The 12,345-nt window shown below is 34.1% G+C and overlaps 1 long non-coding RNA gene across 2 annotated transcripts in view; it reads left to right on the forward strand.

The window, feature by feature from the left end:
- The window catches only part of LOC121033799 (uncharacterized), a 132,261-nt gene that overhangs the window by 16,941 nt on the left and 102,975 nt on the right, over positions 1 to 12,345 (forward strand). Inside the window, exon 2 of one of the 2 annotated variants that reach the window (XR_005792123.1) lies at positions 575 to 678. This is a non-coding gene — a long non-coding RNA (uncharacterized LOC121033799). Of the gene's footprint in view, positions 1 to 165; positions 679 to 12,345 lie in introns of those variants that run through there. The other variant, XR_005792122.1, reaches the window with a different exon arrangement.

The following is a 12,345-nucleotide window of genomic DNA, read 5'->3' on the forward strand; positions in this document are numbered from 1 at the left end:
AGTACCTCAGAAACAACACTGAATTAGCAATTAAGCTAAGCCACATGAATAAACAGGCACGGTACAGCATTCTATGAAGTCAAAATGAACATTCGTGTTCTTAGAAGAACTCAGAAATCAGACTTTTCTCTATGTTATGAAGAAACTATTTTCCTCATTCCCTAGAGCAGCATTTCTCATGAAATAGCTAGACAATTCAATGAAGAATCCAAGCTATTGGATTTTTATATTTAAGTTAATTTTAGTTAAGTAATTATTTTTTAAAAAGTTTATTTCTGATGAGAAGGAAAGTAGTTATTCACAATTTTGTTATCCAACTTTTTTCCACGCAGAATTTCCATTCCCTAGCTTTGAGAAAAAAGGTAGAATAAAATTTTGGAATATACATTCCTTAATTGTACTGAAATTGAATTTCAGGTGGAAAGTAAATACATCCAACCAAGATAGATATTTACCTCAATATAAATAAGTAGAGAAAAGGAAAAAGAGACTTGAAGTAGAAACTGTACTTTAAATACCAAATTTTAACAGAATGTATATGATGCAATAAATCTTTTTACTTCACTTTTCACAGGGGAAGTGAATGGGAGGCAAACCTTGGAATAGATATTTACTTTGTTTCAGAAAAAGATGTACTGCTAAAACCTGCGTCTTCTAGTTAAATGAGATTTTTGCAAAGTGAGTAGACCCTTCTACATGCTTCCCCCCCCCCCCCCATAACAAAGGAGCCCCAGGAGGCAATTAAGCCCAGGGTTAGAGCCTTAAGGTAATGACCAAACAACAATGTCAAGTGAATGGGATTTTCCTCTATGAGTTCTGATTTTCTTAGGGCTTTCTAGAAGTAATATCTTTGGAAATCTGGGGAGGAAACTGTCTTGCTTCTGTCTGGGGGGAAAAGAGAGAGACTAATAACAGAAGTTGTGCAGGGCTCTGCCCCTATAAGGATGCTCTCTTTTTGTTCCCTTCCTTAGATGAGGCAGAATTATTTTTAAATGGTGGAAACTAAAATAGATGAGGTTAGTGGTTCAAAAGCCCTAACTGTGAATAGTTGCTACCCTCTAAAAGATATAAATATTCTAGCTATTGGCTAAGTAGGAGGCATCCACGACCAATCAGTACCTTTTCTGGAGTGTGGCTTGTACAGTGTCATTTCAGGTCTTGAAGCAAGAGAACATTTGCCCTGTGGAGGAAATAGATTCAATGGCAGTCCCTAGAAGTTCACATCGATAGGTGAGGGTGAGCAGTGCTAAAGATCACCCAGATGACGTGGAAATAATACGTCTCTTCTTGGTGTCTCTGACTCCAGCTTGAGATAGATGGAAAGATGTAACTCTGGCTTTAGGGACTCCATTAGTGTCAATTTGGCTATTAATGTTATTCAGGAAGCGGGAAGCCTAGATAAGAGAGAGTTCTATGAACATCGTAAAGGGAAATGTAGTCAAAAACCTTTATAGAAATACTGAGAGGGATGCCTTCCATTGTGAAATACTTAAAAAAAAAAGGTTGAAAATAGAGTCACACATTTCTTCTCTTTAAAAATTGCCTGTCAAGTTAGTGGTGAAGAAGTGTGAATGAAATAAGCTAATTTGTAAGTAACTGATTCAAAACAGAGTTTATAGGGCAATCAGGTGCAACTATGGTCTAGGCATCTGTTTCACTGGTATGTAGTTGCTCTTCTGTTGAAGCCAGATTTGTGTATCACTTCTGTAGGACTTTTTAAAGTAAATTTCAGAATTGCCTAGGCAAAATTTGCATCAAGGATTCATTGTAAGACTTCAGGAGAAGAAACGCAAATAGGCAATATACAATTGAGAAGTTGTTCAACCTTTCTATAAAATAAAACAATCAAATTAATGAAACATTTCTGTTAGTTTAGGAAAAAAAATTAAGATATATTTTTTTTAAAACCTGGTATCAGCAAAGATAAAGCAAAATGAGTAATCTCCGGAGCTGCAGAGCATGTAAATGAGTGCAACTTCTTTGACAAACTAAATCAATATTTAACTTTTGTCCACCCTGTGTTCCAACAAATTTACTTGTTGAAATTTATTCCTAGGAAGTGACTGACAAGTGTACTGAGATAATTTAAATATTGGAAAAGAAATATTGTAATTGCTGGCAAATAAATAATCATGTTGGTCAAATGAATTGTAGTGTGCTCATATAATAGAAAATTCTGATTACTAAAAATGATACTGGATATTTGTATTTATTGACCAAAAAAAGCTCTTCATAAAATACTTTTGAGTGAATTATGTAGATTAAAATGTAGATTTAGATTAAGCCCATTAAAAATTACATTTGTATGCATGGAGAGATGTTAGAATCATGTTCCCCCAAATTTTGAGTAAATCTTCCTCGGTAGTGGGAGTACAGATGTTTAATGTTCTTTGTTATATTCTTCTCTTTGAACTGGACAATGAGCATATGTTTAAAAATCCACAAAACACACCCAATTTTAATTTTGTAAAACAAGTCCTTCTTAAATGTTGGGGCTTTATAAACTTTATTTTCTACATTAAATAAAAGTAAGTTTCACCAGAATTAAGATACTTGCTCATTTGCTCTCAGTACCCTCCCCCACCCTCAGTGTTTCCATGGAGATACTGATGAGGCAAGCTATTTTATTTTTAAAATTTCTATCAGGTTTATTTATTTATTTTTTCTTTTTTTTTTTTTAGTTTTCAATATATGAAATTTATTGTCAAATTGGTTTCCATACAACACCCAGTGCTCATCCCAAAAGGTGCCCTTCTCAATACCCATCACCCACCCCCCTCCCTCCCACCCCCCATCAACCCTCAGTTTGTTCTCAGTTTTTAAGAGTCTTTTATGCTTTTCAGGTTTAAAACTTAATTTCATATCCCAACTGATTCAAAAGGCAAACTAAATTGAAAGATTGCTACTCGTGTGGCATTTGGGCATTTGTTCAGGTAATGATTTAAACACAGGTGGTGTTGCATTATGGGAAACCAGTAGACCATAAGCAGGGTTTTTTTTTTTTTTTTTAATTTAGTTTCTGTGAAATGTAGTTTATTGTTTTGTCTCATTTCCTAAAGTAACATTGATACATTATTCTTTTCATTACTGTAATGTCCCCAGTAAAAGTCCCCATAATTAAGGTAAAGAACTATATTTTATTGTCAAATTTATGTACTCATTCTCTTATCTTGGGAATTTATTTTTGATAAATAAAAGGGTCAACATTTCATGTTGTGGAAGTATTGAATTTAGCTTTGGAGGGTGTTTATGTGCTAAAGAAAATTATAAGTAGAGCTTGTTTCTGATCAACTGCTCCTAACCAAAGTCTAGTTTTAATACCAAGGCTGATAATAATAATATACACAGCTTGCAGCGAAATGGAAGTTGTGGTAGATTTCCCTGTTTTCACTCAGGATCTTTCAGCTGATACATCCTTGCAAACCTCAAAATTAAACACTCATTATCTTGTAAAAAAATAAAAACAGCAGAAAGTAGAATCAGAATTTCCAAAAACTTGTGTTAAACAATTTCTTATTATTTATAAATGAAACCTACAATGCAGCATAACAGTAGTTTTCATTCAGTATGAAGATATTCACTCCAATGTTGTGAACTCCAGAATTCTCCTGAATAAACAAGTAGTTCTGTATTTAACTATGCTGGATAAATAACTACTGTTCGAATTTTTAGGAAAAGAGAAATATTTAGTAAACTCTAGATCTTGTGTCACTTTTTTTTTGAATAGTAACTCCATTGAAGAGAAATTCTACTTCAAAATGAAAAATGAATCAATTTAGGTAAATGGCTACACATGAGGTATGAAAATATTGAGTAATCTACATTTTAATATTCTGTACTATATGGAAAATTTCTCATATTTTATTGATAAAATTATTCTCCAAGTTTTTTCCACTTGGGTTTTTTACTAATTTTTCCTGTGTTGATAATATATCTTATTCTAATTATGCCATAGTACTTCTTTCCAAAGAGGTTTGAATGTTTACTCTGGATCCTTGGTGAAGAGGTTGACTACTGGTTTTGGATGACAATAGGGTGACATAGATTCTTTGATAATAAGACTAAAACAACAGGCCATTACAAACAGACTTTTGAGTCGGAAGGAATTGAATTGTTATATGAGTGGAATGATATCAGGAATTTAAGGACTTAAGGCGTCTATAAATCAGTGATTTTTTTTGATTGGCATTTGTTAGTTAACTAGAAAAAAATCAATGATTTGTTAAAAACTGAGTTCATTAGTTGACATGTAATTTGAATGGTTGAATTAACACAAGGTTAATTAAGCTGAATTAACAGAAGATCAAATTCTGTCTGGAAGTCTTGGATGATATTTTTTATGATATTTGTAGACACTCAAGCTACCAGCAAGACTTATGATCTGCTTTTTTGCTTTTTTTCTATTGAATTTTACTTTTAGTTATAGAAATGACAAGAATAATAGTTACACCTACTAGATAGTTCTATGTCTTCACATGTATCTGGTTATCTTCAGTTTTATATTGGTCATTGTATTGAAAAACTATAGGCATACCTGGTTTGATTGCACTTCACTTTATTGTGCTTTTCACATGTTGCTTTTTTTTTTTTTTTTTTTTTGCAAATTGAAGGTTTGTGGTAACCTTTTATTAAGCAAGTCCATTGGAACCATTTTTCCAATAGCATTTGCATGTTTTGTGTCTCTATGTCAGATTTTGATAATTCTCACAAACTTCTCAAACTTTCAAAGTTTTTAATATTGCAAAATTTTAGTTATTATTTTATTTGTCATAGTGATCTGTGATCAGTGATTGCAACTCACTGAAACCTCAGATAACGGTTAGCCTTATTTTTAGCAAGAAAGTATTAAAAAAAATTTTTTTTATTAACGTTTATTTATTTTTGAGATAGAGAGAGACAGAGCATGAACGGGGGAGGGTCAGAGAGAGAGGGAGACACAGAATCCAAAACAGGCTCCAGGCTCTGAGCTGTCAGCACGGAGCCCGATGCGGGGCTCGAACTCACAGACTGTGAAATCATGATCTGAGCCAAAGTCGGACGCTCAACCGACTGAGCCACCCAGGCACGCCTAAAGTATTTTTTAATTAAGGTATTATGTTTGTCTTTTAGACATAATGTTATTGTACACTTAATAGAATATAATATAAACACAACTTTTATATGCATGGGGCAATCAAAAAATTGACTCATTTTATTGCAATATTTGCTTTATTACAATGATCTGGAACCAGACCCAAAATATCTCTGAGGTATGGTTGCATTTGTAGAAGAGCTTTGCTGCTGATGTCTTCCTCCAAAGAGGATTTTCTTTGCCTTTTTCTGGCACATGGGAGCACTACTCATTAATGTGCTTTAATCCAAATTCAGAGTCTGATATTTTCTGTGATGCAGAAATAACTTGAAGATAGGTAGCCATCCATTGTAGAACTGGCTTACTTCAGATATAACTTCTAGGGTCCAGCTGTTTGATGTCCAGTCTAAGTGGAAATTAGTTTGTCAAAATGTTCAGCCTTTGTGAGCCCTGGACTCTAGGTATTGTGTCTTCTCCTAAGTGTCATCAAAAGAGTAGCTCAACTGATTTCCTACCTCTTCAGGATTGGCAAGTACTTTATATGGTGAAGACAACCAGGGCCAGGACTTCCTCTTTGAATCTTACTTACAAAGTACTGTTTGTTCTTTAGTATTTTTAAAAGATACTAAAGATTTTGGAGTGCCTGAGTGCCTCAGTCAGTTGAGCATCCGACTCTTGATTTCAGCTCAGGTCATGATCCCAGGATTGTGGGATTGAGCCCACGCTCAGCGTGGAGTCTGCTAAAGGTTCTCTCTCTCTCTCTCTCTCTCTCTCTCTCTCTCCCTCTCTCTCTGTTTGTCTCTCTCTCTCTCTCTCCTCTGCCCCTTCTCCTCCACTTGCACACTCTCGCTCACTCTCTCTCTCAAAAAAAAGATGTTAAAGATTTAAAATATGTTTAAGATATGAAATCTAGTTTCTTAGTTATTTTTAGTGGCAAAACATTTCCAAATTACTCTATAATTAACTGAAGTAGAAGTCCCATGTTCCTTTTAATTATAAATATTCCATCATGTAATTTCTTCTTGGGTGTTTTTCCTTGTGAAATTGTTATTGTGCATGCGTGTGTGTGTGTGTGTGTGTGTGTGTGTGTGTGTGTGTACCAATGTTTTGTCAGTTATTATTTAGCCTTAATAGAATAAAAATTAATGAGGTGTTAGTTACACAGCTTCATTTCCTGACTTGTATGCATGTGTGTGAACTCTGGTGTCAGACAGACTTGTGTTTAACTCTTGTGTTCACATTTACTAGCTATGTTACCTTGGGCTAGATAGTATAATTAATCTCTCTGAACTTAGATTTTCTTGTGTCTAAAATAACAACTGCCTTACAGTTACTGAGATGCTGTATGTTACATGCAAGAAATAGTATTCACATACAGTGAGAGTATGGAGAATTTCCTATTCTCTATCCCTCACATTTACCCTACTTCATGAGACTGAAGAGTTAAGTCTTCAAGAGATAGGAATTTTCCAGGCATCTTTTTCCCTCCCACAATCTTTTGAGTTATTATCAATGATCCCAAAATATCCCCCTTTTAAAATATATCATTATTGTTATTATTTTTCTTGCCCATTTCCTCTTACAGACCATAAAGTTCTTAAGGACAGGGCTTATGCTTTGCCTCTGTGCATCCCCAGAATCTAGTACAATTCCTCACATGGTATTAAGTGCTCAACATCTATCTGAATCAATAAATATTTATATTTGGTTGTTTCAGGGATTCATAAAATATACTTTAGAGTTTTGTATCCGCTTGAATGGCAAAAGAAATCTAAATATTTGTCTGCAATACATATTGAAAAGTAAATATTTGTAAGTGTATATAGCTCCTAAAATTCCATTTTGAACTATTACCTTTATAAGGGTACTGGAATATTTTTCTATGTACCTTATAAACTCTATTATTCTGCACATAGGAATTATTGACTCTAATTTCTTCACATTTCCTCTTCTTTCCATCCTCTTTCTCTTCTTTTCCTCCTCCCTCTCTCCCTTTTCTTTTAATATTTTTATTACAAAATGTAACAGACTTTTCAGAAAAGTCTTCATTCAATAGTTATATTTACTGAATAATTATTAAGCAAACATGTAACTACAGCCTCTGTCAAAATAAATAGAACCCTTGTATTTTATTTCTTTTGCTCAATATTATGTTTATAGATTCATCATGTTGTGGTGAATTGTTCTGGTTCATTCATTTTTATTGCTATAGGGTATTTCATAAAACATTTTTCTGAACCATTATACTATTGAGAGATATTTACTTCTAGTATTTGGCTATTGAGAATATTGCTAATGTGAACATTCTTGTATATGCCTCTGGTTGCTTTAGTTTCTGTAATGGGTAGAGAGTAGGAGTAAAAAATTTCTAGACCATGTGATATAGTATCTTTAACTTGAGTAGATAATAGTAAACTGCTTTCCAATGTATGTAGTATTTTATACTCCCATCATAGTGTATGAGTGTTCCCAGATATTGCAAATTCTTTTACTGTTAAAGATTTCACAATTTGGTCAGTGGGGTGGAGTGGTTGTACCTCATTGAAGTTTTCATTGGCATTTCCAAAAATTTCAATTTTATTGAACTCCTTTGCATATTTTTATTGTATATTAGGACTTTTCTCTTTTGAAGTGATTGTTGTTTTGTACTCATTTTTAAAAATTGTGTTATTTGTTTCTTTCTTATTGATATGTAGAATTCTAGACTTTTGTCTCTTAATTGTGTTTGCAAGTATCATTTTCCACTCTGAAGTTTTTTTCACTATCTTGAAGTTTTTGGATAAGAAGAAGAAATTCATTTTAATGAAGTCAAATGTATTAATTTTATGCATTATATCTAAGGCTTTCCATATTTTAAGAGATTATTTCCTACCCTAAGGTCATAAAGATATTTCTTTATATTATGCTTTAAATATCTTCTAATTTTATTGTTCAACTTTATTTTTTTTTTAATGTTGCTTATTTATTTATTTTGAGAGAGAGAGAGAGACAGCATGAGCAGAGGAGGAGCAGAGAGAGAGAGAGGAAGTGAGAATCCCAAGCAGGCTCCATGCTGTCACAGGGCCAGACACGGAGCTTGATTTCACAACTGATGAAATCATTACTTGAGCCAAAATCAAAGTTGGATGCTCAACTGACTGAATCACCCAGATGCCCCTTATTGTTCAACTTTAGATCTTTAAACCGTCTGGAATTTATTTTTGTGTATAATGTGATTCGTGGGTTCAATTTTTTCTTCCAATATGGATATCCAAGTTTTCCTATTGAGCAACTGTTAATGAAGTGTTTCATATATATTTAAATTTTCACCATAATTATTAATAGGGAAAGTTTATGGTATATCACTCTATTTAAGATTTCTTTATTGTTTCTCAAAAAGTTTGATAATTTTTTTTTTTTTTGGTGATTTTCCCCATAGAGGTTTTTTTTTTTTTAATTTTATTTTTTAACGTTTATTTATTTTTGAGACAGAGAGAGACAGAGCATGAACGGGAGAGAGTCAGAGAGAGGGAGACACAGAATCTGAAATAGGCTCCAGGCTCTGAGCTGTCAGCACAGAGCCTGACGTGGGGCTCGAACTCACGGGCCGCAAGATCATGACCTGAGCCGAAGTCGGCCGCTTAACCGACTGAGCCACCCAGGCGCCCCTCCCCATAGAGGTTTTGTACAACTTTCATTTGATTTAATTCTAGATACTTGATATTTTTTATTCTTTTTTTTCTTTACCAGTGATTTTTTAAATTTAAATTTTAGTTAACATACACTGCAATATTGGTTTCAGGAGTAGAATTCAGTGATTCATCACTTACATACAAGCACCCACTGGTCATCACAAGTGCCCTCCTTAATACTTATCACCCATCTAGCCCATCCCCCACTCACCTCCCTCCATCAACTCTTAGTTTGTTCTCTATCGTTAAAAGTCTCTTAGGGTTTTGTCCCCTTTCCTTTTATTTCCTCCCCTTTCCCAAATGCTCATCTGTTTTGTTTTTTAAATTCCACACAGGAGTGAAATCATATGGTATTTGTCTTTCTCTGATTGGTTTATTTTGTTTAGTAATACATTCTAGCATTCTAAACATTTCTCTGTTTAGCTTATTTTGTTTAGTAATACATTCTAGTTCCATCCACATCATTGCAAATGGCAAGATTTCATTCATTTTGATGGCTGCGCATCCATTCATCAGTATATATTCATCATCATATATATACGGATATATATACATATATATATATATATCTCCATTCGTCATATATATATATCCATTCATCAGTCAATGGACATTTGGGCTCTTTCCATAGTTTGGCTGTTGTTGATAAACACTGGGTGCATGTAATTCTTCGAATCTATATTTTTGTATCCCTCTGGGTAAATAAATACCTAATAGTGCAATTACTGGATCATAGGGCAGTTCTATTTTTAGTTTTTTGAGGAATCTATGCACTGTTCTCCTGAGTAGCTACAACAATTTGCATTCCCACCAACAGTGCAAAATGTTCCACTTTAAATAGAATGTTTATGTATTTTATATATATTTTTTGCTGGCATATAAAAATTAAATTGATTTATGTATATTGACTTAAATCTAACAACCTTGATAAATTTTTTAATTAACTCAAATAATTAACCTCTAGAATATTTTTGATTCTCTATACATTTGTCATCTGTTAACAATGACAATTTGATTTTTTTCCTTTCAGGACTGAACCTCACTATTTCCTTTCCTTTTTATACTCCAGACTAGGATTTCCTTTAAAATATTGAATAGACATTCTGAGAGGAGACATTTTTACCTTTTTCTTTAACTAAAGAGAAAGCTTCCAAAGCTTTATGATTTAATACAGTGTTTGCTCTGGGTTATTTGTAAGTGTCCCTTATCAGGTTAAGAAAGTTCATTTTTGTTCCTAGAGTGGTACAAATTCTTATTCTCAGTGGATTTTGAATTTTATCAGTGCTTTCTCTGCATTTATTGAGCTAATAATATGTTTACCCCATTTTAAAACTTGACAGAGTGGTGAATTACATTTATTGATTTCTTTAAAAAATGTTAAACCAATATTTCATTACTGGATAAAATAAAGTTAGTCATAAGATATTATCCTCTTACTATAGTAATGGATTTGGTTTGATAAGTTTTTAAAAAGATCATCGCTTTGGCAGTTGTTGATGTGCATTTAAATAGCATCTATCAAACAAATAGCAGGTTAGATCATTTGGCCATTAAGGGGAATACATTGTAGCCAGGTTTGTCACCTCTTTTAACTTTTAATTTTTTTTAATGTTTATTCATTTTGGAGAGACAGAGACAGAGTGTGAATGGGGGAGGGGCAGAGAGAGAGGGAGACACAGAATCTGAAGCAGGCTCCAGGCTCTGAGATGTCAGCACAGAGCCCAATGTGGGGCTTGAACCCACAAATCCATGAACCATGAGATCATGACCTGAGGTGAAGTTGGACACTTAACTGACCGAGCCACCCAGGAGCCCTAACACCTTTTTAAAAAGAATTTTTGTATTCAGAGTAAGACTTGAAGCTGACTTTTAATTTTCTTTTCTCATGCCATCCTTCAGATTTCATATGAAATTGATTATAAAATGAGTTGAAGCGTATAACACTTTTTTCTCTATTCTCCGAAAAAAAGTTGTGTAGGTCTTTGTCTTAGTCTGTTCAAGCTGCCATTAAAAAAAATAACAACAGGGGCGCCTGGGTGGCTCAGTCGGTTAAGCTGCCGACTTCGGCTCAGGTCATGATCTCGCGGTCCGTGAGTTCGAGCCCCGCGTCAGGCTCTGTGCTGACAGCTCAGAGCCTGGAGCCTGTTTCGGATTCTGTGTCTCCCTCTCTCTGACCCTCCCCTGTTCATGCGCTGTCTCTCTCTGTCTCAAAAATAAATAAACGTTAAAAAAAATTAAAAAAAAATAACAACAGAAATGTATTTTCTCACAATTCTTAAGGCTGGGCATCTGCAATCATGCTGCAGTATATTTGGCTTAGGGTGAGGATTCTCTTCCTAGCGTGTAGGTACTGTCTTCTCACTTTGTCCTCAAGAAAGAGAGGGAGGGAGAGATAATGGGAGGGAGGGTGGGGAAAAGGTGAGAGATATGTTCTTCTCTGGTGAGCAAATTCATCACAATTCAGAGCATATAATTTCATCACATATAAAATTTGGGGGGATGGGGTACACAACTTAGTCCATAACAATCTGGAATTGTTTCTTCAGTGACTGCTTGGTAAATCCATTCATAAAGTTATCCAGGCATGTAGTTTTTCTTGTGTGAAGAGTTTTACACTTGATTCAATTTTTTACAGGATTATTTAGGCTTTCCATTTCTTCTTGAGTCACATTGTGTTAAAGATGCACTTTTTCAGGGTGCCTGGGTGGCTCAGTCAGTTAAGTGTCTGACTTCAGCTCGGGTCATGATCTCACAGGTCGTGAGTTCAAGCCCCACATTGGGCTCTGTGCCGACAGCTCAGAGCCTGGAGCCTGCTTCCGATTCTGTGTCTCCCTCTCTCTCTGCCCCTCCCCCACTCACACTCTGTCTTTCTCTCAAAAATAAATAAACATTAAAAAATACACACTTTCTCGGAATTTATAAATTTGTTCACAGTATCTCCTTTTTATCTCTTTCATGTCTGCAGCATTTGCAGTTATTTTTCCTATTCATCCCTAATATTCTTTCCTTCTCCCTCCCTTCCTCCTTTTCTCCCTCCCTCTTCCCTTCTCTCTTTTTGACCAATCTTACCATAGGATTTGTCTTTTCAAACATGAAGCGTTAGCTTTCTTGGTCTTCTCTATTTTATGTTTTTAAAATATTATTAATTTTATTGATTTTTGCATTTATCTTAATTTCCTTCTTCACATTTCTTTAGTTTTATTTTTTTGATAATTTTTGTAACTACTTTATATAGTGTTTAATGTACTTAGTTCATTCATTTTCAACATTTCTCTCTTCTATTATATGCATTTCTAGCTAGCAATATTATGTTACATGTTGCTTTAGATTCATCCTGGGAGTTTTGCTATATAACATTTATTATTTCACAGTTCAATATATTTTCTAATTTCTTTTATGATATTTCTTCCGCCCATGTGATATTTAGAATATATTGTTTCATTTCAGAAGATATGGGAAATTTTCTAGCTACCAGTTTCTGATTGATTTTTGACACAAATGCACTGTGGTTGGAGAGCATATTTTGTATGGATCAGATCTACTTCAAAAATAGTGTGAAATATTAAGAACATACAAAAGTACATAAAACATAGTTATATAGCT

This window comes from Herpailurus yagouaroundi, unplaced genomic scaffold (assembly GCF_014898765.1).
Source record: "Herpailurus yagouaroundi ecotype Mexico unplaced genomic scaffold, PumYag 159, whole genome shotgun sequence".
NCBI lineage: Eukaryota > Metazoa > Chordata > Mammalia > Carnivora > Felidae > Herpailurus > Herpailurus yagouaroundi.